The following is a 7,235-nucleotide window of genomic DNA, read 5'->3' as shown; positions in this document are numbered from 1 at the left end:
CTTTCTCAAACAAATAAATAAACCTTAAAAAAAAAAAAAGAAATACACTTGATCATTTCGTCATTTTTTTGTGTTTTAGTGTTTTCAAGTGCCCCTTCTGATGTAGGTCAAAGCATTTTGTTTTTCTTAAATGTGAGATTGTATTCTTTCTACCCAGATAGCACGGAAAAAAGACTTTTCCAAATAAGGAAGTTTTGCTGGAGTGTGTGTGGCTCAGGCAGCAGCCGTTGCTGCCATCCTAGCCTAGTCAAATACAGTGGCTCCACTCTCCACGAAGCCAGGAAGCGTTTAGGGACCCGTTAGCACTTTTGCACGCTGAACCATTGAGGTGGGGGGTGCTGCCAGCAGGTGGTTGTGGCAACCAGGGACATGGAAAAAAAAATTTGTAGAGAAGGCAAAGTTTGGTTTCAGCACACCCCTGCTCTCCACATTCCTTCATTTCCAGCCCCAGCATCCTCCAAGTGTTTATTCTCTATTCAAAGTGGATGCTCTGATTTTTGGGAATCAGATAGATAGGAGTTAAAATCCTGGCTCTCCACATATAACGTGACCTTTAGTAAGTTACTGAACTTTTTTAGACTTTTTCTTTTCTTTTCTTTTCTTTTCTTTTCTTTTCTTTTCTTTTCTTTTCTTTCTTCTTTCTTTCTTTCTTTCTTTCTTTCTTTCTTTCTTTCTTTCTTTCTCTTTCTTTCTTTCTTTCTTTCTTTCTTTCTTTCTTTCTTTCTTTCTTTCTCTTTCAGGATTATTTATTTATTTAGAGACAGCGTGAGTGGGGAGGGGCAGAGGGAAAGGGAGAGAGAGAATCCCAAGCAGACCGCTACACTGAGCACAGAGTCCGACAGGGGGCTTTGATCTCACGACCCTGAGATCATGACCTGAGCCCAGGTGCCCTTAGCCTCTTCCCTTTCTTTTAGAGTAAAAATGAGGGGCACCTGGGTGGCTCAGTCGGTTAAGCGTCTGCCTTTGGCCCAGGTCATGATCCCAGGGTCCTAGGATTGAGCCCCATGTGGGGCTCCCCGATCAGTGGGGAGCCTGCTTCTCCCTCTCCCTCTGCCCTTCCCCCTCTTTGTGTGCACTCATTATCTCTCTCCATAATAAATAAATAAAATTAAAAAAATAAAAATAAAGTAAAAATGATACTGCTTATCTCATGGCGTTGTGAGCAGTAAATAACCTGATAAATGTATGTAGTATGTCCCAATTCCCCTTTTTAGGCTCTAAAATTACTTGTTTTCCATCCTTTTTAAGGTACCTCCTCTGCTACCAGAACACCTTAATCTGTGCTTAACCAAGGGTTAAGAGGAAAGTGTGATTATTAAAATAATTTGTGCTAAGGTGTGAGTGACTACAATAAAAATTTATTAGCCCATATGAATTTCTGACTTCTGTAGCCAGGGATGTTGTAAGTGAAATGAAGAATTTCCTTTGGTAATGAAGACATATTTTCTTTTGTAATGGTCCTTAATTTATACCACTATGCCTTGCTCCACCTGCCCCTAACGCCTACTCAGCCGTTTAGGGTGAGAAGGGGCAAGTGCTCCATAAGAGTCTATACAATTCTGGAAACTTGATAAACAGGATCATTTTTTCCCCCTTCTAGATAGAAGAATGTTCATCATCATATTTTCAAAAATGTTGAAAAACACGTACTCTTTTAGACTGCTAAGTTCAGATAATAATATAGTGAGAATCTTTGACAGAAGCTTCTTACCTGAACAACAAGGGCCTGTTCCAAGGCCATACCCAAACGGAACAACAATTAACCCAAGACCAAGTAGATCTTAAGATAGCCTTGATGTAAAATGGTGCAGCCACTTTGGAAAACAATCTGGCAATTTCTCAAAAGGTTAAACATATGGTCCAGTAATTCCACGCTTAAGTATACATACACCCAAGAGAAATGAAAAAATATATTTACACAAAAACTTGCACATGAATGTTCATAGCAGCATTATTCATAATAGCTAAGAAGTAGAAACAACCCAGTGTCCATTAACTAGTGAATGGATGACCAAAATGTGGTACACCCATACAAAGGAATATTATTCAGCCATAAAAAGAAATGTGTGCTGATACACACTGCAACATGGATGAACTTGGAAAACATTAAGATAAATGAAAAAGTCTGAAACAAAAGGCCACATATTATATGATGTCATTCACATGAAATTTCCAGAATAGTCAAACTCACAGAGACAGAAAAAAGATTAGTGGTTGCCTAAGACTAGGAGAAAAGGGGAGTTGTGTGTTTCTTTGTTTTGTTTTCTTTCTATGATTCTTTTAATTGTCTTAACAATTTTATTTATTTATTTATTTATTTATTTATTTATTTATTTATTCATTCATTCATTCATTCATTTATTTATTAGAGAGACAGATATTGAGCTTGTGTGTGAGCGGGCAGGGGGCGGGGGAGGAGGGGCAGAGGAACAGGGAGAGAATCGTAAGCAGGTTCCATGCTGAGGGTGGAGAGGGACGCAGAGCTTGATCTCAACACCCTGAGATCATTAACTGGCCTGAAATCAAGAGCGAGTGCTTAACGGACTGAGCTATGTAGGTGCCCATTTTAATAATTTTAGATGCTAGAAAATTCTGTATCTTCCTAGTTTCAATTTTTTGAGTTATAAAGTATAAATTTCCCAAATTAAAAAATATTAAAATCCTTAAAAATATTCTTTCCACAATTTGAGATAGGACAAAACACAATTACAGAATTTAAAAACTAGACCACTACGCTCAGTTTGAGCTTTCTTTCTGATCTGTTTCTTTTGCTTTAGTAGGATAAATTTGAATACATTTTTGGTAAGCTTTGTTGTCATTATGTGAAAAGGGGAGTGTTGTTAATGGGTATGGGCTTCCTATGGGTGATGAAAATGTTGTAAAATTCATTGTGGTTAAGGATTGCACAACTCTGTGAATATATGAAAAATCAATGAATTGTACACTTTAAATGGGTAAATTGCATAGTATGTAAACTATCTCAACAAAGCTGTTATACACACACACAGAGAGAGAGCGAGAGAGAGAGCGAGAGAGAGAGAAAGATAGCTTCGAGAAAAGTACTTGTTACCTTGTAGGTACTTACAGATTGGTTGGTTAAAGGCTATAGGACTCCTGAGGTCTGGAAAATGGCCCTGGTATCCATTTGGAGATCTAGTGAGTGGCCACTAGTTGAGTCCAAGCATTGATGGGAGGAGCTGGGTTGAGAACCTCACAAAAGAACCTCTGGTTCTTTTGACCAGAAACATGAATAAAGCAATAAAAAACAGCCCAGAAAATGGCTTCTAGAATACATTTAAACAGTTATTTCTAGTATTGCTGCTGTTTTCTCTTAAAAATCAAATTTCTCTTCAAGCCCTATAAATAGAACAAGCCTTATTAAAGGGATATCATTATTTAAGATTGGAGTCACAAGAGAAATCATATAATTACTAAATCCACAGGCAATGAATTAAAATGGAATGCTCAAATCAGCCAAAGGGAAATGAGACAGGATCTTGGGAAAGATGCTAGATTATTAACAGAGTTCTTTTGCACTAAAACAAAAAGCGTTAGGGGTCAACATGAAATTTAGTTGGAATTGCTTTGCTCCAAAATCTAAATGACCAATGGAATATTAAAAGGAACTCTTTGTAGATTAGGAAATTTAATACTGCTAGTGGTTGTTTCAGGATCGATTTTGGTAAGAATGGTATCATGACTTCATGAATTTTTGTGCCCAGGAAATTTTCCCTCCCTGTTTTATAAAATGGAAACAAATAAATAAAGCACAATTCAGACCTTGTCAGCCGCCTCCATCTTCTCTGAAACACCAAGAGAGCAGGGTGAAATTTTCCAGCTCAAAGCATGATTTGATAATTTAAGAATGTGTTTAAATTAGTAAACACTCAAAATTAAGGTTGACTTCACACATTTAAAAATTGTTTTTGGAATTTCAAAAGCAATGCATGTTCATTATAAAAATATAAGAGTGCAGGGGCGCCTGGCTGGCACAGTTAGTTAAGCAACTGGCTCTTGGTTTCCGCTCAGGTCCCGATCTCAGGGTCCGATCTCAGGGTCGTAAGATCAAACCCCATCTCAGCTCCACGCTCAGGGCAGAGTCTGCTTAAGATTCTCTCTCCCTCTCCCTCTGCCCCTCCCCCTGCTCTCTCTAAAATAAATAAATACCTCTATTTTTAAAATGTAAGAATGCAGCAGTATATAAATTATTACCAATAATTACTAACAATTAATGCATGCTTACCAAGTGCCCAGCCCTGGGTTTAGAGGTATCTGATTTAATCTTCACAATCACCTGATAAGGTAGTTATGATATTTTCCTCCGCTTTGCAGATGAGGAAAGTGAAGTTCAGAGAGGTTAAGTAACTTCCTTAAGGTCACACATCTTGTGAATGGTAGAATCAGTATTGAATTTGATTTGATTTTTTTTTTTTCACTGCGGCACTTTATTTTCCTCACACATTAAGGCGTTGCTGGGGCCTAATGTTCTCACATGACAGTAGAAACCCAAAATTTGTTGACATCTCTTAAGGAATTGAGAATTGTGTATAAAAACTTTACATAAATTAAAAGGATGAATAAATTTACAGTAGGAAACACAAATCATTTTCCAGCTCGAGGCAACTAAAGAACCGTGCTTTGGCAGGAAAACAACTGGTAAGAAAGGAAAGTGGGTTTACCTAAGGCTCAGACCTTCCCAACCCTGTCAGACCGGCAAGACAGCAATGACAACTGGTTCAGGACTCCTGCCAGCCTCTAGAGAAATCCCGGAATAGGCAGCTTTTACACATTAATACCCTGCACAGATCAAGAACCTCATGGTCTCGCAGATTCTCAAGTCAATAGATTTCTCTTCCATAAACATGTTCTCAACCTCAGGACAGAGTGACTGAGCCACATGCGCTAGGGTTTAAATCAAAGATATGTACAGGATATTAAAAATATACCAAGGGAATAGTTAACTTGCATACAAGGTCAAGATCAGCAACAAGTTCTACAGTCCAGTGCTGATATCAGATACAAGCTTCAAGGACAGATTTCTTCTCAAAGGCTTATTCCAGGGTCCTGAGGCCAGCAGGAGGTGTATACATTTGCCGGGGCACATTTATACTCTGGAATTCGCTCATGCAGCAAATGCTACACATCTGCCCACAGTCCATTTAGAAGCATATGTGGTGGACGATGGAGGGGCCCAACTCATCATACTCCTGCTTGCTGATCCACATCTGCTGGAAGGTGGAAAGTGGGGCCAGGATGGAGCCCCCGCTCCACATGGAGTATTTGTGTTCAGGAGGAGAGATGATCTGGATCTTCATCATGCTGGGTGCCAACGCTGTGATCTTCTGCATCTGCATCTTGTCTGCGATGCCGGAGTACACGGTGGACCCACCAGACAGCACCGTGTTAGTGTAGCGGTCCTTCCGGATGTCGATGTCACACTTCATGATGGAGTTGAAGGTGGTCTCGAGGATGCCACAGGACTCCATACCCAGGAAGGAAGGCTGGAAGAGCACCTTGGGACAGGGGAATCCCTCGTTGCCACTGGTGATCACCTGCCCACCCGGCAGCTCGTAGCTCTTCTCCAGGGAGGAGGAGGACGAGATGATGGCCATCTCCTGCTTGAAATCCAGAGCGATGTAGCAGAGCTTCCTCTTGATGTCATGCACGATTTCCCACTCGGTGGTGGTGGTGAAGCTGTAACCACCCTCCATGAGGATCTTGAGGAGGTATGACCTGTCCAACCAGTCCAGACACAGGATGGCATGGGGCAAGGTGTTCCCCTCGTAAACGGGCACAGTGTGGGTTACCTCATCCTCAGAGTCCATGACAATACCAGTGGTGTGGCCAGAAGCATAGCAGGGGACATCACAGCCTGGATGGTCACCTACATGGCTGGGGTGGTGAAGGTTTCCAGGATCTGAGTCATCTCATGACTGGCCTTGGGGTTCAGGGGGGCCTTGTCAGCAGCATGGGGTGCTCCTCAGGGGCCACACACACCTTGTTGTAGAAGGTGTAATGCTGGATCTTCTCCATGTCGTCCCAGTTGGTGACAATGCCATGTTCAATGGTGTCCTTGAGGGTCAGGATGCCCCACTTGCTCTGGGCTTCATTGCCCACGAAGGAGTCCTTCTGGCCCATGCCCACCATAATGCCCTGATGTCGGGGTTACCAGGAGATTGATGGGAAGAGGGCTCGGGGGGCATCATGCCCAGCAAAGTCCACCTTGCACCTACCAGAGCCATTGTCAATGAGGAGCACTGGGATCTCCTTTTCCATTGTGGTCAGTGAAGGTGGCGCGAGAACACGGAGTGGGGGCTGGCTGCGGGGAGTGAGCTAGAATCAGGATTTATTTATTTATTTTATTTTTTATTTTTTTAAAAGATTTTATTTATTTATTTGACAGAGATAGAGACAGCCAGCGAGAGAGGGAACACAAACAGGGAGAGTGGGAGAGGAAGAAGCAGGCTCATAGCGGAGGAGCCTGATGTGGGGCTCGATCCCACAACGCCGGGATCACACCCTGAGTTGAAGGCAGACGCTTAACCGCTGTGCCACCCAGGCGCCCCTAGAATCAGGATTTAAACCATGCAGTTGCATTCAACGTCTAAGCTCTTAGACTCCTTTACCCTTTTTCTTTTTAAGATTTTATTTATTTATTTGACAGAGAGAGAGAGCCGATGAGAGAGGGAACACAAGCAGGGGGAGTGGGAGAGGAAGAAGCAGGCTCCTAACGGAGAAGCCTGATGTGGGGCTCGATCCCAGAACGCCAGGATCATGCCCTGAGCGGAAGGCAGATGCTTAACAACTGCGCCACTCAGGCGCCCCTCCTTTACCCTTTAAGTAAAGGTCCCATCAACTTCTCTAATCGTCTTTCCCAAATTAACTATTATTTACTGTTCACTGTAGATTGGAAAGATAAAGTTTAGTAACTTGGAAATAACCATTAGCTTTCTCATAAAAATATCAATGAATCAGATATAGTATAAGACATATAAAATTAATTAAATGTATACATGTAATTAAATATAATTAATTAATTATATAAAATTAATTAAATATATAGAATTAATATATTATAAAATATATTTAAATATTCATGGACCCAGATGTCAACCCAAGGGAAATGAAAAATCATATCTACATAAAAACATGTATGTGAATGTTCATAGCAGCATTATTCATAATAGTCAAAAATTGGAAACAATCCAAATTCCCATAAACTGCTGATTGGTAAG

General features: G+C 41.1%; 1 pseudogene; it reads right to left on the bottom strand.

Moving 5' to 3' along the window:
• Positions 1–5,159: 5,159 nt before the first annotated feature.
• LOC113258920 (actin, cytoplasmic 2-like) lies at positions 5,160–6,276 on the bottom strand (annotated as a pseudogene).
• Between the last annotated feature and the right edge of the window lie 959 nt (positions 6,277–7,235).

The sequence above is a fragment of the Ursus arctos genome, unplaced genomic scaffold, assembly GCF_023065955.2.
Source record: "Ursus arctos isolate Adak ecotype North America unplaced genomic scaffold, UrsArc2.0 scaffold_7, whole genome shotgun sequence".
Classification (NCBI taxonomy): domain Eukaryota; kingdom Metazoa; phylum Chordata; class Mammalia; order Carnivora; family Ursidae; genus Ursus; species Ursus arctos.
The sequence above is the reverse complement of the archived record's forward strand: the minus strand, read 5'-3'. Positions and strand labels throughout refer to the sequence as shown.